We start from the raw sequence: 23,933 nt of genomic DNA, 5'->3' as shown, positions 1-23,933 counted from the left end.
AAGAGAGGATGCAAGAAGCCCCTGGTTTGTGCAGTGAGCTCGGCCTACACAAGCTATGAAGTGTATGACCCCTAGTAGGAACATAGATTCCTGCAAGTCTGTGTGCCACACAAGGCTGTTACATGCCAACAAAAGGGAATACTAGGCCATGGTACTGTCCCATCTGCACCTGCCATTTTGATTCAGCAGCATTAAAGGTATATCTGCATGTGAACTAGTGGGTGTGATTCCTAGCTTGCATAAGAGTACCTGCACTAGCTCTGCTTGAGCACCTAAACTCACTCTTATGAACAGTCCCCTGACTATTGTATGAATAAGGGTTTATAGGATCAGGCCAAGACTGAAACAGAGAGTCCAGACTGATCCACATGCCCAAGATGTGAGCCTCAATACGCCAGATGACATCAACAAGAGTTGTGCCAGTGACTTCAGTGGGAGGAAGTTTTGGACCATTGATTAAGGAGAAAACAGATCTGTAATACCAAATAGTTCAAGACAATAATCATTAAACATATAAAAATAAATTAGAAACATATATGTTTTCAAAGTATTGCTCTCCACTAACGGGAAATCTGGAAGCCAGCTGAACTCAAGAAGGGGTACGTCTTCTGTGATGGGATAAGAAATCCATGGGAAAGAAAATAAAAGTCTGCAAACAAACCAATCAAAAATAAAGAGACGTCAAGTCAGTCTGTGGCAAAGACACTATGAGGCCACAGAGCTTGTCAAATTAAGGACTGAAAATTATGTTGTAAGAGGGGCTTGGGCAGCCTAGTTCCTAGTGGTTAGAGCACATGGCTCTCAGTCCCCTGCTGGCCTGAGTAGCCTCAGTCTTTAAGGCCAGGCAGTTAGGGGGCACAGGAGGACACGGGCACTTCCTCTCCACTGGGTCCCAGCCCAGGGCTCTGTGTATGTCAACCCCTGAATCAGGGGGAGGGGGAGCAGGCACTTGTGTCCCTCCCAGCAGAATCAACTGCCCTGGGCTACTTCCTACCAGTCTGTTCAGTCTGGGACATGGCCCCTCTAGTCCAATCTACTGGGCTTCTTGTAGGGTTAAATCTTGGGTCCAGTGGAGCACCTTGGTGCAGTCCAAGAGTCCTTTGGGCAGAGCAGCCGCAAGCTGGTGAGGGCGAGCCCTACAATGTCTCTGGGGTCCATCCAGTCAGTTACCTCTGGTGCTGAGGGTTCCTTGTGGTCTCCATTGGCTGAGGAGCCCACACTTGGTTCCAGGTGGCTGACCTAGCTTGCAGGCCCGGTCATCTCATCAGACAGTGAAACAGCTTGTTCCTGCCTCTTCACCAGTCAGCTCTGAACTGAGTCAGGCTCTCTTCTTTTCTCCCCCTTCCAGGCCTGGCATTGGCTGCAGGCATAACAGGGCAGGGCTAGCTGGGCCCAAAGGCTCTCCTTAACACCTTCCATGCTAGTGGGTGGTTCCCCTGCTTCACCACGCATGTGTATATATTTCAAAACAGCTCCATAAACTTGCAAGACTTTGGGCATTGTAAAAAGAGATACGGCAGTCAATGCTACACGGAGCCATTAAAAACATCATCCGAGCCTGTGAATACATCTCAGTGTTCAGATATGTTTCAGGACAAAGTTATTTGTTGGGAAAAAAGGAAATAGATTGTGATGGAAAGGGACAAGATGATAATTAAGAATATTTGTTGATTATTTATTGCAAATTAAATCAGACTGCATTTTTATAAGGCTACAAAATGATTGGTAGTTTCATACCATGTAGCCATCCATTTACGCTGGGACCCAATTTACTAATTGTCTACTGAAATCATTTTTAGAACACTTGCTGTAAGTGTCCCTTTAGCATATTGAAAATTGGTATATATTTTTGGACAGACTGCAACTGTGTCCAAAATCATGTTGAAATCTTCAAATGAGAATATTTGTTATTCAGACTCCCTATGTGCAGATAATGGGATATTGCAATGAGTGATCAACACACATTATAAGTATTTGGATTATTTGAACATTTTGATTTTTAAATGTATGTTTTTGTCATGTTTTTTGCAAAACTAGAAGGTACTGCAGCAGTGGCACTCCCATAAGATCCTATATAATATTTGTTCAACTACTCTATAAGGCAGATAGAGAAAACTTTGTGAGTTTGATTTTACCAGTTGAAGGTAGCTGTATCTTGGTTTTGGTTTATATTAAAGTGCGAAGACCTGCTATTGCCTCACCTATCCACAAGAGTACCAGTGGGAGGGCTCAGGGAGTCTTATTTCTTATGCCGCTTCTCAGCAGGCAGGCACAAAGGCAATTCCTCTAGTTCTGATAAGTGCAGGGGCATCTCCCTCCATGCACACCATGGGCAAATGGTGGGGAGGGATCAGGGTACCATCTTTCACATGAACCAGTCAGTAGAGTTTGCTGGATATTTAGAGGGAAGAGCCGGTTCCCTCAAGGATCTGTGGGTGAACTGTCAGTGCAGTTCAGGCTGCATTTTACTTTCATTATTGAGTACTTCTTCATTGTCACCTTTTGCTGCTTTCTGAACTCTGGATATTAGAGTATCCCTAGACTCCAAACTATGGCTTTTTATTTTAGGCCCCTTTGAACATCTGGGACCCTTCCTTGGGCTATAGTCTAGCTTCTATATGGTCAGCCTTGCTCCCTATTGCTTTATACAGCATCTTGGAAAAGAAACTTCCTTCTACCAGCAATATGCCTTGGGATTCTTCCAGATTTCTTTTTTCCTCTAGCATCTTGACCTTGAAGCTGTTCCCACTTGCTTCCCATTTCTAAACATGGACCCTCTCCAGTTTCAGCTTTCATCTAGCTGATGGGGGTCTCTTCCCAAAGTCCATAGCCCATACTTGTGGTATAGAGCAGAGAAAGTGTTAATTTAAAAAGCAGTTGCTTGGTGGCCGTAGGGTACATCTTTGCACGGAAGCAGGGAAGACATTAGTTCAAATGCCAAACACACTAGAGAGATTATCATTACAAAAAGATGCATCTGCCAACTGTTATCACACTGTGAAATCTGAGGTACCACAATTCCTCTCCATTGGGAACAGGAAGTGACTGTGGTAGCTCAGATGTGGTGTGTAAAGCATTGGTAAATGCTAACTTTTTAACACACTGTTGGAGCACTACCAAAGTGATACATCCATCCTTGGAGCAAACCACAAACTATTTCTTCACACTGTTAGATTCATCATCTTGCTAGTATGGAGAAGTTCAGAGAAACTTGACAAGTACCATGTCCTGTACACCCAAGTGGATGATGTTGCTTCAGTATGGACTTGAAATTAATAGAATCTGGGGATAGTAATAGGTGGACTATACTACCTAGTATGTTTATGTGTCTTTCTATTATCACTGTCTATGTTAATGTAATAGGACTAACGTGTGCACAGAGTATTGCATCGTAGAGGTGAGGTCTAGCCCTGTCTTTGGTGAATTTTAAAGATGTGTTGCAAAAGAGTGTGCCTAAATGGAGGATTTGTTTTTAAAGGTTTCTTTTTTCCTCATATTTCTTGATTTAACCAGTTTATGCAGCTATGGTGGTATGATGATATTGAATAAATATAGCACTGTTAGTATTTTAAACCACCTGGTTCATTTATAAGGCAGGCACTTTATAACTTAGGGCCTGACCTTCCAATTGACTCTGTGTGGGTAGAAACCAGTGGGAAATCTTATTAGTCAACAAGGCACTGTCCACATGTCTCTTCCTGCAATAGTTTAGGGCTTTATTCAGGTTTCCCTATCCATAAAAGAAAGTATGGCTGATAGGGGTGGATGGGACTGAAAACATGGTAGCACTGATATATGTGTGTGTGTATATTTCTCTCTATCCATCTATGTTAGGCTTCTAAGGCATCTCTGGCCTCAGTTTCTACAAAGTGAACAAAATTGTGACACAGTTTATACTGTTCTCTCCCACTCTACATGATTTCAGGTTGTGTAAAAGTTTGTATGGTCTCATTTTTTTGTTATGGGCAATCATCCATGCACTGAGGCTCATTTCTTGTTATAAAACTTGGGTGTGTCCATGGCTGGAATACTATGTGCAATATGTTTGCTGCATTTTCAGAAATTGTTTGCATTTCTATACTTCCCCATTTTGTTCACTTTTAATCTCCTGAGCAGACCTTATAGCATAATAACCCTAGCCCCAGCTTGCTTCTTGCTATCTAAGCCCAGTGAGGTGCAATGACTCACACACTCAAATCTCCACCAGATGATCTCAATCAATGACCATCAGGAATTAACACACAATCTTTGTTTACGAAGGTTCCCAGACAGATGTTTAGGACAGACGGTTTCTGTTTTTCAGCCACTTCTTCAGTCTTTGCTTGGAAGACTGCTTTGAAGCTCACTGTTGGCCAATAGAACCTTGGAAGGGGGAAAAATACCTTAAAAGAAGTAGTGCAAGCCAAGTAAAGTGTTTTTTTCAAGCTTATCATTTGCAAAGCTTTGTATGTAAAAGAGAGGGGATGACAGATTGGTTGGGAAAGGGAAAGCATGGATGCTAGGGTGGGGTTAAAGCCTCAATGAAAAGAGATACAAAGATTGCCACGAGCAAACTGGAGGAACTGGAGGAAAAAAAAGATGTATTGGTTGGAGTAAAATGTATAGAATATTCCAGAGATTTTTACTACTGTGTTCCAAAATTTGGAGTCTTTTGCGCCATGTTCAGTTCTTACAAAGTGAAAAGCAGTTTCTGTTGGTGAAATTGTCTTTTATTACATGAGGAAATGTATTTGGGATCTGAACATATAGTGATTTTATTGTTTACTTTGTACTTAAACTGGAAAATGAGCCAAAGTTAGTTTTGCTTTACATATAAAACTTTGTGCATAGTTTTTCAAATAATCTGAACAGAACTAAAACACAACTTAGTATGAAATTATATTGGTTTTGAGAAACTTACATGCTCTTTTTTGAAAAATTAAATCTTTGTGATTAGGACTCTGAAAATTGTAAATGAATCATTGTGTAGTAGCATTTTATATGAGACAAGAATGCCTCACTAATTGCATGAAATATAATGATGAAAAATATACACTGTGAATTGGACTGCAATCATCATATATTCAGCATTTCTCTCTGCTAAGTTTGCTAACTTAGTTTCAGTTTGTAATCACTGTCTCTATGACATGAAATATAGTGGAAGATATATTCTGAAAAATCAATAACTGCCTTTAAAAATATAGCTATATAACAGCTTTTAAAATAGTTGCTTTTATTATTTCAATTACTAATATTAACTTCAGAGGGGTAGCTGTGTTAGTCTGTATCAGCAAAAACAGTAGTAATTGTGGCACCTTAGAGACTAACAAATTTATTTGGGCATAAGCTTTTGTGGGCTAAAACCCACTTCATCAGCCCAAGAAAGACTGCCATTGACTTTAAAGGATTTAGGATCAGCCCCATTCCCCCCAAGCCTGTAAACATTTAAGCACTTAATACTCATTGAGTTCAATGGGACTACTTTTTAGGATTAAAATTATGTTTAAGAGTTTGCCGAGTCAGGACCTAATATAAGCCTGACTGTCAAAGATTGTTATGTGCTCCATCTGGTTTTGACGACAGTTTATGAAATCAGTCACACAAAAAGAGATGCAAATTTTCTCACGCCTATTGAGCTTAGTAAAGGTCAGTTTACAATGGGTTTGCTACTACAGGATACTGCTTTTTCTAATTCAGCTCATTTGGCAAAGTTACTTTGGACAAGCTCCAGATGAACTGGCCCTTCCAATTTACAGCAACATCTTTTGTGTAAGGGTTAAGGTTAGGAAATAGGCCAATGTCAATCAGGCTGTATTTGAGCTCTCTTCATGGTATTAAGTGTATAATTAATTATGCATGGTTCTTTATCTTGCACATGATATGTTCATTAAGATGAAACATGTATTGCTTAATGAGACATTTGGCTTTATTATTTTTTCCCAACTGTTCGGGGAAATTTATATTTGCAAGTTTAGGGCATAGCCAAATACATGGTAATAGACTTTTTGGCATGAGTCATTTTTTCCAAGATTTAATCCAAAACTATCTTATTGAAAACAGCTGCAAAACTCATATCTTACAGATGGTAACCACAGTTCCCTCAGACTGGAAAGCCAAGACATTTCTGCCAGCTTATATACTGAGCCTCAAACAAGGTACTGAGATACAAATAAGAGTCATAAGCTTCTTTATTGGGCTTCAGTCATAACTAATTTACCAGTACTAAAATTTTAAAAGGGATCCAAATAGTATAATACTGATTTAATGGTCAATATTGCTAGACAAGAAAGGAAGATTGTGCTGTTTGAATCCATATATAGAAAGGAACAAAAAGAGCTTGTTAATGATGACTACATTATTGTGGGGAAGAGGGAAGGAAGACAATTTCTGCTGGTGAAGTTTAGGGCCCTATTCTATTTCTTGTGACGAACAGTAAGCACTAAGATCCTTTTATTCATGTGAAAAGATAAAAGTTAGTCTGATTTTGTGTGTGTATATTTTGTGGGAAAAGAAAATCAAGCTGCAAACCACAAAAACAATGACACCTTTTCTCCTCTCTGGTGGAGCCTTAACTTCCGTTGCTATGAAACATGCTCACATTTCATGGAAGAAATATATCTTATCATAATAATGTGGAACAGTGCCACAACAAGTAAATAACAGTGGAGATCATGTCAAGATTTCTGGTTCTCTTCTGTTAATAGATTGCATTTTCTCTGCTTAAAGAGCCATCCACATGTAGAGAAATTTTGAAAACATATTTAGGGAGTGCTCTGCATTTATCATTTAAAAATGAATTTTATTTCTTCCACTCATTTGCAGGAAAACAGGATGTAGGGCAGAAGTGGGCAAACTTTTTGGCCCGAGGGCCACATCTGGGTATGGAAATTGTATGGCGGGCCATGAATGCTCATGAAATTGGGGGTTGGAGGGTGGGAGGGCTCCAGCTGGGGGTGCTGGCTCTGGGATGAGGCTGGGGATGAGGGGCTGGGGGTGCAGGAGGGTGCTCCGGCCTGGAACCAAGGGATTCGGTGGGCAAAAGGGGGATCAGGGCTGAGGGAGGAGGTCAGGGTGCAGGCTCCGGATGGCACTTACCTCAAGCAGCTCCCAGAAACAGCAACATGTCCCCCCTCTGGCTCCTATTGAGGAGGTGCAGCCTGGGGGCTCTGCGCACTGCCCTGTCTGCAGGCACCACCCCTGCAGCTCCCATTGGCTGTGGTGCCCAGGCAATGGGAGCTATGTGGGAAGCACTTGGGGCAGAGGCAGCATGCGGAGCCCCTTGCCTGCTCCTATGTGTAGGAGCCAGAAGGGGGACATGCCCCTGCTTCCAGGAGCTGTATGGAGTGGGGCAAGACCCCAACACCGCTACCCGGCTGAAGTGCCAGAGCAGGGAAAGCCTCAGACCCCACTTCCCAGTGGGCGCTTGAGGGCCGGATTAAAATGTCTGGAGGGCCGGATGTGGCCCCCGTGCCGTAGTTTGCCCACCACTGATGTAGGGCCTGATTCAAAGTCTATTTAAATCAGTGGGAGTCTTTCCATTGACTTCAGTGGGCTTTGGCTCAGACCCTTGATTTATTGTTCACCTGCTCCCACTTCTTACTTACCAGCTAATATCATGATAATTGGTTTGTGATGTCACAGCTGGTCGCAGGTTTTTGTGATTGTGACATTTCACAGGTAGGGTTAAATGGTAAATAAGAAATGGAAGTTTCTACACAAAGAAGATCCTATTTTCATGCAAATGTCCTTAGTACTAAGTAGTAAAGAAGGATGAGAGATAATGCAAAAATGATAGGTTCCAGGGCAATATTGTCTCTCAATAGAATGTTTTTCCAACTTTACCCTGAGGCATCAGCGCCTCTGTGAGGAGGAGGAGGAGAATAAGAAACTTGCATGATATTTTGGACATTTATATTGTCTGAAATGGGCCTGGGACTATCAGAATTCTAGATGATTCAGCTGACAAATATGTTAAGGATACTCCCCTCTTCTACATCTCTGTGTAACAAAGCAGAACTGGATTTTGGCACAAACTGTACATTAGTAGGCTTTATTTCAATATGATAAAGTTCAACAGGTTTTTTTTCCTGATGGGCAAAACTTTTTCCAAGATAAAGTTCTGAAAAGATTTATGAAACATTTTCCACAAACAAAGCAAAATTAATACAAAGTGGGTACAAATGTTTCTTATATGAAGCAATGCCAATTTACAACAGCAAAGAATATGACCGAGGGTTGCATTATTTTTCACTTGGCACAGATAAGGGTCTGCAATATATCAACTGGTTCCATTCAAAGTAATGACCCAGGATGTTTGTCTGGTCAGTGAATTCTTTAAGCTGTTGCAGAATTTTTCACATTTGGCCATCAAGTTTATTCACCACTGTGAATAAGTGTCCTACTTTTCTCATATGCACCAAGGACTGTATTTGCCTGATGGTCACCTTATTCTCCTCTGCATAAGAAGGTAGCCTTGTGAAGAGAAGAGAAAGTATAGGACTGTTGCTTACATTTGGAGTGAACTTCCTGTGCCTCTACCACAATATTTCAGTAGGGTATAGATTTTGAGGAAAAGAGGATGGCCTGGTGAAGTGAAGGGATGTGGGGACCTGGAGGTGAGGATAAAAGGGCCTTAAGGAGTGACAGAAATGAGTCCTGGAGGGAGGAGAAGAAAGCGAGGTAGGACATTATATTCTTATGAAGAAGGTAGGTCTAGAAACAGAGAAACATGTCTGGCATATAAGAAAGAGAAGCCTGGAAGTAGAGACATCCAGAAGTACCACATACATACATATTCTGTAATACGTTTTTTTCTTAAGGAAGTTCCCCAAGATCATGTCAGCACCCCGAAAGCCTTTCTTTTTCTCTGCTTCACACTCTCTCTTCTTCTCTCCCCATATCCCTGTTGAGGCCCGTTGTTGCAAACAGCATCCACCTGACAGAGGAAGATTGTGGGGGATACAGGCCTCTGTTCTTTAACTGGCCAGTGGAGTCCCCACAATGGAAAAGTACATAAGATTTAACAGAAAATATCTTTCCTATAGATATTTTGAAGTATCTTATGGAGTTTAATTGATAAATATCCCTGCAATATAATTCTAGATGATTGTTGATAACCTTTTTATAGGTTCTGTATTCTCTGTAAAATGCACTAGGCTTTGAAAGTAAATTCTATAGAATGCTATACAACTTGTAGAAGCTCATTACCATTATGGAAAAATCCTATAGGATTTATTAGGAAATAAACCAATAGAAACCTATAGAATTGTTATAGGATGCTACAGAATTTGTTTTGAAAACTTATAGAATTTTGCTATGTGCCTTTTTACTATAGATATTCATTATGTATCACCAAATTATGGAAAGAAGTTGTGGCTCAAGTTCAAACTTCATGTTCAGTAAGGGAACTCAACCCTTTAGGTTAACTTAGCTACAGTTACAAACTTTATGTAGAAACAACTAGTTTACTCTTACTAGTTAAACGTTGACTAGGAACATGAGATGAGATTCTCACACTCTGGCCACTTTGTGTTCTGTAAAAGATCAGAAGTCAAATCGGCCCTCAAAACCCTGGTTCCAACTCAGGGCCGCCCAGAGGGGGGAGGGCAAGTGGGGCAATTTGCCCCAGGCCCCAGGCCCCGCAGGGGCCCCCACTAGAGTTTTTCGGGGCCCCTGGAGTGGGGTCCTTCACTTGCTCCGGGGGCCCTGGAAAACTCTCGCGGGGCCAGGCCCCCTGGAGCTTCTTCCGCTTCGGGTCTTCCGCTCTGGGACCCGCTGCCAAAGTGCCCCGAAGACCTGTGGCAGGGGGTCCTTCTGCCCCGGGACCCGCCGCCGAAGTGCTGGGTCTTCGGCGGCAATTCGGCGGCGGAGGCCCCCTGAATCCTCTGGGCGGCCCTGTTCCAACTGGGACAGTGTATTGGGGTTTGGTCCACACAGAACACAGTGTTGTGGAGATTCTGGGCTCCCGCAGTGCCCAGAGGGCAGCCCAGGGTAGCTGCCATAACTTAGGCCCTCAGGGCTGTTTAAATTATACCTGCCTAGGTACAGAAACCCATAAAAGTGGCTTAAAGCCACCATCTGCCCACTCCCTCTGGAAAGCAGTGTATCAATAAAATTGAGAGCATAGTTATTATTCATATATAATCCTACTGAGCTTTTGGTTTCAATATGGTGTAATAATGGGGTAACTCTCTACTGCAAAATCCTAGGGTGCCAGTACTGTGCCCGGAATACTGTGTCTCAAAGGCAAGCACTGTAGGTGCTTTAGCACCTAAGCCTTGTAGGCACTAGCCCTTGCAGGTCCAATAACCACTCAGACACATGGCCAAGGCCAAGGGAAAGGTTTTTATTATGGCTGGCAGGAGAGGGAAGGGTTGCCAATGCCGTAAGTACAGAGAATAAACAGTTACAGTTCAAAGTGAGCAATAGCAGTTCCTGTTTGGGTCCTGAGGAGCAGTCCACTTGAGAGTCAGGGCTCTTCAGGCCTAGTGCCTGGGTGCCCTCTGCAGTCTCTCTCCCTTCAAGCAAATAGGAGCTTGCAGGTTTCCAGGCCCGTCTCAGTTAGCATTGTTCATGGGGTCTCCTTTGCACTGGTTTCTTGCCCAGCTGCTGCTGCTCACCTGTAAGTCCAATATAGACCTGAATTCAGTTGTGATGTCCAGCAGTCACAGCCCGATCCACATGCAACTCTGTCCACGGTTCTTAAGGCTTTTCTCCACCTCCCTGCTGCCATGTGGCTCTCACCCCCAAACAGAGCCTGGCCACTTCCTGGTTCAAGATCTTTTCTCTTACCTGACCAGGGCAAAGGGAAGTGCAGTGGGGAGGGCACTGATAGGAGTTGTAGTCCTCTGTTATGCAGCTCCATCACAATGGCATTTAGAGCTATTTATTAAATTACATGTCAGGGTGATTTCAAGGTACATCTTGCTTAGAGTACTGCTGAGAGGTAGGGCCATGTGGCACTGCTGGGTTTCCTTAATTATGTCATATCTTCCTTCTCCAGCCCCCATTTTCATACTGCCTTCATATGCTTTAAACATTCTCTCCTGTCGTCATGAGCCAAATGACCACACTCTCCTCAAAACTCACTTTTCAGTCAGCCTATCATCTCTAATGCTCCTTTGTTACATAGCTCATCCCAACAGACATTCTATTAAACCTGAAATTCAAGTTGCACACAGCATTGCTCTTTCCCTCAGATGCCAAAAGGGCTGTGCCCACTATCCTACCTGTAACCCTCCATGCCTGTTGTCAGATTCTTTTGTCTCTAAGTTGACTTTAGGTTGCATCTATTTAGGGCAGAGGTCTTGTGCCTAATTCTGATTTGTGATTGTGAAGTCAAAGAAATTACATTGGTGTTAAATTGATGTAACTTGAGACCCTTGTGTATTTATAGTTCTCTATAAAGCACTATGCACACCTATGGTGGTACAGCAATAACAAATAAGAGAAAAATACTAATAAGCAATAGTGACAGAATACCTTTCATGACCATTCATGACCATGGATGAAGTCAGGTCTCTTTCCGCCAAGCAGCTGAAAGAGTGAAAGTTGACAATGACATGACAGAGAAATTCATCCCTGGTTTGACTCCATTTAAGTCAGTGGAGTTGCAATAGGGATGAATTTGTCCCAGTGACTCCAAAATTCACTGTGGCAAAATCTAGTATTTTGGTAACTACTATAAAAGAGACAGCTGATTTTACAGTAAAGCAGTGTGAGACTTGAAAACCATACTTCTGGACTTAGATCAAAGCCACAGGACATGTTGGAATTTAGCTTGGACTTGAGCTTCTCCAGAAACAACGGAAATATGATATCACTTCACATCGGGGAACAAATAAAAGGGGAAACAGCACTTTGCAGTGGAGAGTTCAGCCTGTGGTCAGATCATTCAAAATAAAATAAAATAAATAAAAATTTCAGGTTACCAGTGACACAAAGCTTATACCTAAATAAATATTTACTCCTTATACCTAAATAAATAGTTACTGACCTAAGCAGAATTCTTCCTGTTTTTCCAATGCCATTAATATCTGAAAAGTTCATGGCATGATGGTATTAATAACATGAACTGTATGTAAGGTCTGCTTTGTTGGGGAATGTGTCATTATTGATAGATAAATAATCAATCTAGTCAAAGAAACAATAAAACAAAACAAATGATTCAAATCAGAGTAAACACCTTACGGCATATAATGACATCAATTTTTAAGCAAAATTCTCCATTGTTTTAATTAGGGTTTATGTTTTAGAACCATTGGCAGCATGTAGACTATCTGATGTCTTTAAACAGAAAACATCTTAATATCATTCCCTATGGCAAATAGTTCCTTCAGGGGATGAATAGCTCAGTGGTTTGAACATTGGCCTGCTAAACCCAAGGTTGTGAGTTCAATCCTTGAGGAGGCCACTTTGGGATCTGGGGCAAAATCAGTACTTGGTCCTGCTAGTGAAGGCAGGGGGCTGGACTTGATGACCTTTCAAAGTCCCTTCTAGTTCTAGGAGATAGGATATCTCCATTTATTTATATTAAGTTCACAAAGCACAGCTTTCAGTTATAGTATTTTACTGGCCCTTCATATAGCAGTTGCAAGAATGACTTACACACACATGCACCAAAGAACACGCACACACATTTTCCCAAGACAGAAAATACGTTATTAAGGGAAAGGGAGGATATATTTGACAAACATAGGCAATATTGAAGGAACCATTGTTAAAGGGATTGTATTCTTTGGATATTTCTATTAAGTTTGATAGGGGTTTCCAAGTTCAAGCCAAAGAAAAGAAAAGATTAAAAGATTATATGTAGCCCTGTTGTTTCAGTTGCTGGTTTTTAATAGTTATATATTAAACTGGTTTTACAAAACCCCTAGTGTAAAATAGAAGAATCCTTCCAATTTGTGATCACATTTCTTTGGGCCACTAATACGAAAATGTTTGCTATTAACTTTTAACACCTGTAGCTGCACCCAATGCACAGGGTTCATTTTAATAGGAGATGTGCCAGTGTATCCAAAGGCAGAACTTGCTCTTGGTTTTAGAATTACTACTATAGATAAATATAATGATGGGCTGCCAGGTCTAGGAAGTTGATGATAAAATCACAGTAAACTTGTATAGGCCTCTCTATCCAAGTGGTCCAGCTGGTTGTTCACGCCATTTTCCCAGTCACAATACCAGTACAAGTATTATCCCAGGTTAAGTTTTCCTATGTTAAGCTATGAATACATAACACCATTTTCCTAGTTCTGGTTAGGTGATGGGCTAGCCACTAATTGGAGCAATTGAATTTGAAGTGTTTTATCTTATGTAATTTTTAACTGGCATTTGAAAAATTGTGACATTCTTAGGTGAAATCATGGTACTGCATTAGGTTGTGAAAGACTGTCCTTTCCTCTGATGTCCCTCAACATTCCATTACCTTCATTATACCATTTTAACCACAGAGCGTATAAATTTTATAATCACTGTTAAAGAAAGGATGACAAGATATAAGACAGCAGATTTAGTGATATATCATGCTGCTCCTGGGTGACTGCTCAGGATAGTAGAGGGCCTAGTAGAGACCTTTTCACCTCTGCTTCCCATGGGGCAATAACAACATAGCTTCAGGTGCTGAGGAGACCAATCAGGGCTCTTGAGTGCTACTGGCAGGGCAAAGGCTGCAAGGTAGCATTTATGTGCCAGCAAGGTGGTTCTATGGCTCTTGCTCCTACCCCTCCTTTTCCCCAGCTGGTTGTGCTGGGGTTGCTAGGAAAAGGAGAGGATATTCCAGCGGGTGTACTTCCCTAACTTGCACCAGGGGTTGAACCAGCTTCCAGTAGCTGCCAACATAAGCTGTGTGGGTGTGTGTGTACGTAGGTGGCTGAAAGCTACCTAGATCTCTACCCTCCTCAGGGGCACTGCATGGAGCTCAGGTGCATTTAAGTATTTAGCCATCACGTCGCCCAATGCCATAATGCATCCATGCACTAGTGATAGCTGTTAAGTGCACAGCCTCCCTTCATCAAAAAAACAGAGCAACTCTGAATCACACAACAAAAGTCCCTGAAGACACTCTTCAGTCAACAAATAAAGAACCATTTTAAAAGTAACATGGGGAGAGGAAAAATGAAGTTTAAAAGTTGGCCATAAAGAAGTTACTTTAGAACATATCCTAAGTGAATATTCATCAATAAGACTAATGGTGTTTTGAAACATCTGAGGTCCTGACACAACTTTACATAGTAATGAAATGAAATATGACTTCCTTTAAATGCTTTGGTGAGTTTTCCCCGTGTTAGAGCATGCTGTAGCTATTTTTAGAGATATGTAAATAATGAATTGGCCCTGATCTGTAAGATGTGATTAAAAGTACTTCCAGACAGCCCCACCATCTACTCTAAACATTTCAAGAGGCTGCTGGTCAATGGTGTCGAAGGCAGCAGTCAAGTAGTACAGATATGGAACATAACCCAGAATCAGCCTGCAGCAAGAGATTAGTCATGGCCAGGGTCTCCCTTCTCATGAGAGTAAGGAATAAAAGACTGTCCAAACAAGGAAAGTAGTAACTGTACCCTAACCACCTATAACAGCTACACATGTGGCAGTGGGTTTAAAGGGTAAAGGATCCTCCCTCCAACCTATATAGGAGCAAAGGAGCCAGACAAACTCCCCCCACTCGGTTATTTTTCAAATACAATATTGAAGTCCCTCTGTATTTTCACAGACCTGCATACAAATAATTGTAGAGGTTAAATATTTATAGGGTTACCAGATAGCAACTGTGAAAAAATGGGATGGGAGGGGTGAGGGGTAATAGGCACCTATATAAGAAAAAGTTCCAAAAAACGGGACTGTCCCTTTAAAAACTGGACATCTGGTCACCCTAAATATTACCAGACTTGTATATTAACTGGTTCACCATGTACTTCCTAATCAGTATATATACAGTTCTGAATACAAGCTTGTTTAAAGGAAGATATGCACAAGGCATCTAAAAATAGGACATTTTCTTAAAAGTACAAGGAGACCAAGAGAAGAGGAATGATTTATAAAGAGGGGGAAAGAACTGAGGGAATAGTCTGCATAAATGGATAATTTAAACATGCAGGAATGAAGGGTGCTGGAACAGCCAAATATTTCTTCCATCTCCATGATTTTGTATTGCTTGACCACATTTGTTTAAGGCTATAATTATAACGATCCACACTTCAAGTGTATGAAACATTAAGTGTATATTTTGGCTTATTTCTCTTGCATATGAAATAAACAGATTTTCCAGTTTTCATTTAAATATATGCTGCCACAGCAGCTGTTAAACTCACAATTATTCTTATCCTTATCTCTTCATTTTGATAATAAACTGAAGGGAAAGAAGCTGGCTGGAGGCTTATGTGAGGATTATACCATATCTATCCTCAGAAGCCCAAGATACACAGCATTAGTTCAAAATCCTCTAGTCAGAGCCTTGAAAAATTGAATAGGGGTTCTGTGAGGAAATCTTAACCACACTGTCATTTTAGGACCATAGTTTATTAACTAATGACAGGTTTATCTAGTACAGACAGGGCAATCCTAGCCTTGTGCAAACCTTCTCTATAAACATTAAGCACTTTGTGCCATCAAGGTACTTTTTATTCTGTGCTTCGGGTGTTTGTTAGGAGAAAAACTAGGTTGGAGTTTTCAAAGGTTTGTTGGACGTATTGCTACTTACAGGGCCGGCCCTAGACCAAATGGCACCCCAGGCGATGAGCATCTTTGGTGCTCCTCCTCCCCCCACTCTATTTGTTAAACTTTTGAATACCTTATTTTTTCTACAGCACCTTGATCCCGGTGCCCACCCCCCCAAGCCTAGCACCCCAGATGGTCGACTGGGTCACCTGCCCCTAAATCTGGCCCTGGCTATATACAAAAACAATGAAATCAAAATGATGCTAATCACCTCCTGTGAAGTAATTCGACCAGCCAAGGAAAAATAATAGGTAAGGCTTCTTGAGCCATCAATAATTTTAAATGTATAGCTTCATAATTGGAACCAATAAAAAGCTAAATTCTGGCTTCTGAAAAGAATAGCTCATGCAACAGCTCTGCTCTGCTGTGAGTGGGACTTCCATATCCACCTTAATGGCAAATACAAGCAGTGTTTCACCTTTACCTCTGCTTGTATATGGATTGATTAGTACTTAAGCATTTAGGAAAACATTTTCTAATGTGGATGGCTAAAATTGTGCACCTATCTCCATATTCAAGATGCTCAGTACCTCTCAAATAATCAGCTCTCATATCCAGGTGCTTAATTATGATTTAGGAGAATGAAGCATGTTTGAAACTATTGGCTTTGTTGAATGCCAGGTGCCTCCTTATATCTGTCCAATCCAAGGTGATTTGCTTGCGGTTACTTTTCCAGTCATAACATAGGACAAGAGAGTACCTCAAAGAGGAGGCAAAATTTAAATGTTGGAGGCAGCCTGGTGCGACAGATAAGGACTCAGGAGACCAGTTTTACCCCCTGACCTGTGTGAGCATAGAAAAGTCATTTCACCTGTTTCCCTTCCTACCCTTTGTCTGGCTTGTCTGTTTAGAATGTAAGCTCTTTGGGACCAGGACTGCCTCTTATGTGTTTGCACAGTGCCTAACAGAATGGGGTCCCGATCTCTTCCTTGGAGTCCCTTGGCACTATGGTAACACAGAAAAACAGTAATAATTGAAGATGAACTGCTTGTAGTTCCTCTTTAATTGAATCCCTAGAGCTAAGTACAACCAGCTAACACAATTTTAAGAGAGTATTAAATTTTGCCTGCACTAGATGTTCTGCTGGGCTTAGAAATGTGCCAACATGTTTTAAAACACCACCTATTTCTTCTAGTTTAGACAGAGCCTGTTGCTCCTTTGCCTATTTCTCCTTTGCCAAGATACTTACAAAAACTTGACAGCTGTTAGGGTGCTTGTACACTGAGACCACTGCCTATCACATTTCCTTGTGTTTCCCCATTGTCTGAACAGACTGCCGGTGTCGTCCTGTATCAGCCTGTCATCTCTTGTTTTATACTTAGATTGTAAACTCGCTGGAGAAGGGGCCATCATAACTAGACTTCCTAATAGCTAGCACAATACAAATAACCAGTAAAAAATAAAATAATGGCAGGTCCCCAAATGTTTTGGTCAGTTGGAGAAGATGTGCTCTCTCTCCCCAAGTTGACCCAGAAGTTGATTGACAGCAGCCGTTAACTGGTCAAGCATTCACAGTCATTACCCTCCCTCCCAGAACATAATTCTTTTGGATAGCTTATTCTTGACAGGTTTTTTTTTATTTCCCTCCCTTCTTCCATGCTATTTCCATCTGCCACCATCTTTTTACCTTATTTTGTACAATGCCAGTGGAGACTGAACCCATTTTGTTGGTGGGTGACTGATAACTTTTGGATTTCCCTTTGGACCAGGTTGCTTTGAAGAGGTCTGTCCGTGCATTTGGCCTGATTGACTTTTGTGATTTTGTTTTAAGTTTTGTATGGTGGTGTTGTTTATGGTGTTTAGATGGCTGATAAACTGATGAAGCAATCGAAGAAGATTTAAAACCCTATTGGAAGCGGAAAGACCCCACCTCCACCCCCAAACAAATTTGCTTTTTAACCCAGCCATTTCATGTCTTTGAGAATGTGCCATCCCCTTAGGAATAAGAACGGGCAAACACAGCAGGAGTTAATAACAACTCACCAACTGGAAGAGAGGAAGATGATGCAGGCAGCTGCCACTGGCAAATGGCTTCACTTTAGAAGTAGAGCTGATTGGGTCTACAAAATTTAAAGACCAGACACTGAAACATGTGCTGGGAAAAAAGGTCCCTCCAAAAGGGCAACCTTGTATCAGGGAGAGAGAGCAGGAATCAGGTAGTCCTAAAGGAATGGGCTTCTTGGGTAAGGGATTGCTTCTTTATACTGCATCCCATCACTGTGTCACAATGTGATATAATCAGAACATCCAATCTAAAGGCTTGGTCACAGGTGAGGACTTTATTAAATAATTCCCCTTACAGTGTAATAACTTTGTTTAACAACAATCCCACTACTGGCATTAATATATTTTGCAAACATACACAAACAGGAGGGATCAAGAGCAAACTATGGATGGATGAACTGTAGCATTTCAACCCATAGGAGTCATTGGGATGTTAACCCCTGATCCTGAAAACATTTATGTACCTGATTAGATTGACATCTATGGGACTACTCATGCTTAAAGATAAGTATATAAGTGTTTCCAGGATCAGGACCAAGAGCTGGAATTTAATAAGATGTTTTAATGACTATTTACTGATATATCCTTTCCTATGATACTCACCCTAGGAAAATCTTCATATCAACTATTTGAATAGTGAGTTCTCTAAACTGTACATATCTTTAATATATACCAATGAACATGTTGTTACTTTATTACTGTGAGTATTATCCAAATCCTTTTCAGATCCTCATTGCACAGGGGAACATAGGAGCTGAATTTAACTAAGAACCTGCTGTCAAGGTATGATGATAGAGATTTCCATATGTGGGGAAGGGAATTAGAAATCTGTTCTCCCAACCACTATCAGAGAAGCATACCATGTTTTTATACATTCATACCTGTATACAGGATGGTCTTAGAGGAAAAATTAGTGTCACGTTTAAATCAATCTTGGCACTCGCTAAGCAAAGCCAATTGAACCATAACGTGTGCTATTTTTTGTGCTTAATTAACCATTAAAACATTTTATAATTTAATGTGTTGCCAGAGTATGTATAGCAAGAAATTTCATGTTCCTTTAGTGAAAAAGTTTCAAGCTTGCAGAACAATACAGTATTTAATAATAAAGTGATGTTCATGCTAAAAATGGTCACAGATTAGCATTTTTAAAAGTGCATGAATCAGGTTGAAATAATATTGACATGTTGCTATGCTCTTGTGTGTACAGAAGCAAAATGACCACTCTAGCTTGGCCATAATTAATTATCAAATCCAGCATAATGCAATGACCTAGAATTACAATATCACACATGTTATCTATAATCAGGATAGTAATCCTGAAGCAGCTGTATATTCTTAGGCCCTGATCCAGCATGCACATAATCAAATGTTTAACATTAATCATATGAATAGTCTTATTAGCTTCAATGAAACTACTCATATGCTTAATGTTGTTCTTGCTCAAGTGCTTTGCTGGATCAGGCATTAGAGTGCAGCAAAAGTTTCCTCTTCCTGAAAGTGGAATACAATATAACATTAAACAAAAAAGGAAAAAATCTGGCCTTAGGGCAAAAATTCAACACTCATTGAAGTTAATGGGAGTCTTTCTATTGACTTGAATATGCATATTGACCAGGCCTATATAGACGAACGCTTGCAGCGAAACAATCATTGATATGAAAAATGCAATTTAAGTTCAGAGGTGACAATGGTTTACATTGTTTCAAAAACTGCCATCCTCAAAATTATGTTCATGGCTCTGTTTTAGCCCCAAATTTCTGTTATTTTATCAAGAGAGAGGCCTGATAGCATGGAACAAAGTGTTATAGCTGATTTCTCATAATTTCAGGTACTGATAGTGGTATTGCAAAGGCAACTCGGTAAATAGTAGGACTGTCATGAATCAGGAGTGAAAAAGGAACCCAAACAATTGATGCAAAGAGCCAACTGAAATATTTGACCAAATACAGAACAACTAAAAATAGTGAATGGTCAAAACTCAATAAGAAATCAAATAGTAGATAAAGGAATAGATTTTACATTCACGTGTATTATATATGATAATTTACTGCAGCAGAATATTGGTAATGAGAACCATTAACTACAGACAGCCTCATTATCTGACAAAACATAACATGAATATCATTTTTCATATTAAATTTGGTTAATTCTTTTCTATAGTCACCGTAATTTTATGAATGAAATTATGGTAATAGCTAGTACATCTTCTGATTAAACAAGTGTTTGGGTATTTCTGAACGCACAATAACAATTAGGCATTATTTTTATTATTAAATATGAAGATATTTTGGCTCATGAATCCATTCTGAAAAAAATGGACCTTTTGTTTTATAAAATGATCTCTTTGTTTGTTTCTAAAAAATAAAACAAACGATGGCACTTTGAAGAGATTAAGTTACTTTGAATGTTCTTTTGGTTACATATTGACCCAAATGGATTAAGATTGTGGGCTTGATTCTGGTCTCACTTGATGTCATTTTTACAGGAAGGTAACTCCACTGATTTCAATGGGGCAGTCTAGTCCTCTCCATCTTTCACCTGGTGCCTGAACTGTCTCCCTGCCTCACATCTGGAAACAACAGGTAATAATCAGTTAACACAGATAGCAACAGCATCACACAGCCAAATCCCTGAAATATGCTGAAGAGGCAAGCTGCAGGCATTGAAGACAGAGGACAAAGCTGTGTGTTGAATTTACTTACCTCTAGTATCTCACCACATATCTCTAACGTGGAATACAGTTTCTGAAATTTGTAAAACCTCAAATGCCACGATTCATCCCTAGTTAGCCTTAAGAACATTTGGAGCCGGATTTTCCATTGCCCTGCACTTCCTTGTTGGCCCTTACGGCAGTGCAAAGCAAATGCAACATGCTAACATTCTGGATATTAGATGAAATCTACATACTACAGAACACAACTTTTAATTTCCACTGTACCCACTTACTTTACAGGATGGCTAATATTCTAATCGGGACTCAGATAATTATATGTGCTAGACAGTGTAAATTGTAAGTGTGATGATGGATTGCTAACGGGCAATATCAGAGCTGGCAGCCTGCACACATCTTTTTTGTAAGGGAAACCACAATGTTTTTGATATAATTTCTTTGGCAGATTTGTTTAACCTTAGACACAAATGTGGGAATTGTGATCCCAATGAAGGACTGGATTTCAGCTTTTTTTTTTTTTTTTTTTTAAGTTACCATGCTTTTATCTTTAGGCATTCAGAAATCCACACAAAAGGTTTCAAATACTTTTTTCATGTACTAAGAGAGTACATTTGGAATCACTATTTAAAATTTAAATAAATATTATGAAAAAGCACGGAGCTGTTCAAGTCCATAGACTATGGGATGTATTTTGTGCAACCTTATTTAAAACTCTTCCTTACTTTTAATTAATGACCTACAATATGTGGACAAGTTGTTTTGCAGACTGACTGCATTGATTGAAAGATTCCTTTTCGGTTTTGAAAGTCTGGACTTAGTTTTGATAGCCAAGCATCATGTTGCTCTCTCTGTGTCTATCGTTATGATCAAGGGCTAATGCCACATAATTGTTCTGGACATTTGGTAATTAGAGATGAATGCACATAAGAAAACCAGCCACGTACCCGCCAGTGTTTATCCATAAAAAATGGCATCAGATGCTTGACATCTGAAGTCATTGACTGAAAATCTCTCATACAATAGCAAAGTGAGAGGGGAAATAGGTTTTGTTTTTTTATTAGCCAAGATTCCTTGTCAATAAATCAGGCTCAGACTCCTTTTTTGTGAGTTTGATCTAGATGTAAATTGACGAATGATGACTTAACACATTTGTAATAACTTGCAGTTGGAGTGGGGTCACTTTCTGCATGGATCACATATGGTTTGAAGTTGTTTGCATCAGCCTACAAGATCCATCATGGACCTGACATTCTTACAAGTTTACTGGGAGGTTATTTGTTTCTTTTTGGAGCAATCTCATGAAGCATCTCCCATTCCAAACACCCTCAATTCCCCCTGACTATGCAGGAGGTTCTCGGCACCTTAGGAGAGCTGAATCTTTATGCTGTAGCAGTTTAGTGGATTAGCCTGGGTACTGTAATGTGGATAGCTACAAAACATGGCCTTCCTCTTCAAAATTCTAGTCTTAACAGATTGGTTGCTGGGTGAATATCATCTGGGATGTATGCATGTATTCACTTTGTCCAGTGAAGACTTTCTGAAACAGGAGCCTATCAGCAGCTCTGTGATACATTGTTTGGAATTTTTCTAAAGATTCATAGCAGCTCACAGGCACATCTTCCCTCTGTGTTAATAATAGAAAAATCTATAGGTGATGTGTTGTCCAATGCTGCTATCAAAGCTGTTTTGTGGCTCCTTGAGACTTCTGCCACTTGCATGAACGTGGTCCTTGCTGAAACCTCATTCACGTTAGCTTGTGCTGTCTTGTTTTCTGTCTCTCCCATATGATTGCTCTGGATATCCTGCTGTCATCCTGGTCTATCACAAAATAAAAAGATATATTGTATAGCTCCTTGTTCTAGGAGCAGGCCAAGAGCCCAAATCACTGCACTAAGAGTATATATAAAATGATCTCACTATTTGTATTTCAGAATAGGATTGCTAGAGTTGTAATGAAGTTAATATTCTTTTATACTTATTCATGGGACAGCTCCTCCTAAAAAAAGCTGTGCTTATTATGCCACCAATGTTGAACTATGGGATTTATCTTCTCTTATACATTTTGCAATGCACTGTGGTTCCAATTTATCCCTGATATCAACCCATTCACATCAGTTAAGTTTCACTGGGTCTGAGATTTGCCCAGTGTGTCTAATGGGATTTTTAATTTTCTTTGGCATTCTACATTGCAGAGGTCTGGGAGATACTGAATCTGTGGTTCTAGTGAAATCTTTTATGTTTTCTTAAGTTTAAGCACATTCATATTTTATATGACTCATGTGGTTGTTAGTGATCCCGTTGACTTGTTTTTTGTACTGCCCAGGAACAATTTATTCAGGTTCCTGCCCACATATTCCTGACTTTTCAATAATAATATTTTAGCAGTTAAATGGTACTTTACATGTTCAAAGGGCTTATAAATCATTGAACCTGATTCACCACTAGATTACTCTAGTTTTACACTGGTTCAATCCATCAAAATGTTACATCAGTGTCAAAGTGGGATAACACAACAATGAATCAGATTGCAAGCCCCAAGAGGGAAGGATCATATTTTCTCTCTGTGCATGTTCAGTGTCTAGCATCATAAAGAGGCCCCACCCCTGATTTGGGCCTATAAATCCTACAATATAAATAATAAATAATATTAAATTAATCCTCATAACACCCCATCAGGTAGACACCCACGTATTATCCCCATTTTAGAGCTGAGAAAACTGAAGCAGAAAATAAAGTGATTTGTTTCAAGCCACAATTTTTATAAGTGGGAAAACCTCCAGGCTCCCAGTCCATGATCATCCTTTTGGTGGTGGTGGTTGGGAAACAGTGTAAGGTTGCTCTGGCTATGTTCAGTATTCCCAATTGGTCTTCTAAGAAGTAATGTATTAGACCAACAATTGATGTTAATTGAATATGGTGTTCTACTTCTAGAAACATAGGAGTTGCCACAGCAGATCAGACCATCAAGTCCATTATTCTGTTCCTGTACCAGTAGAAGATGCCTTAGAGAAAACTGTGAGAAACCCTGCAGCAAGCATTTTATGGCACAACCCATCCTAATAGAAAGTTTCATCCTAACTGTGATGGAGTGCGACTCACCACCGCGGCGCCTCCTGTTGACTATCTCGGGAATTAGCTCTACGCCCTCTTCTGGTGGTGCTTTGCCAGCATGACTTCTGCTCTAGTACCCACGTCACTCCCAGGACCATGGTGTCCTCTTCAGTGACACAGCCCTCTATCCCCTTCCAGGAGAACTGCACTCAACCGTCCAGGTACTTCTTTCAGTGGGTCGGGGGTGAGGGGAGCTTGGCTGCCAGTAGGTACAGAGCACACACTAATTTTCCCCCAGGTTGCATGATCTTGCCAGTAGATGACCACTTAATCATTTTGCTCTCAACTTCCTTCTGTTTTTGAGACTCTTTCTACATGTGCAGAGGCAGGCTTTACTAAATTAAGGGGAGAAATCCAGACTAAAGAAAATTAGCATGAGAGCCAAACCATCATTCTGGCTACTGTGTGAGGCAGAAAATGATTGAGAAAACTGACAAAATCCTCAAAA

The sequence above is a fragment of the Trachemys scripta genome, chromosome 11 (assembly GCF_013100865.1).
Source record: "Trachemys scripta elegans isolate TJP31775 chromosome 11, CAS_Tse_1.0, whole genome shotgun sequence".
NCBI lineage: Eukaryota > Metazoa > Chordata > Testudines > Emydidae > Trachemys > Trachemys scripta.
Note: the sequence above shows the minus strand (reverse complement) of the source record.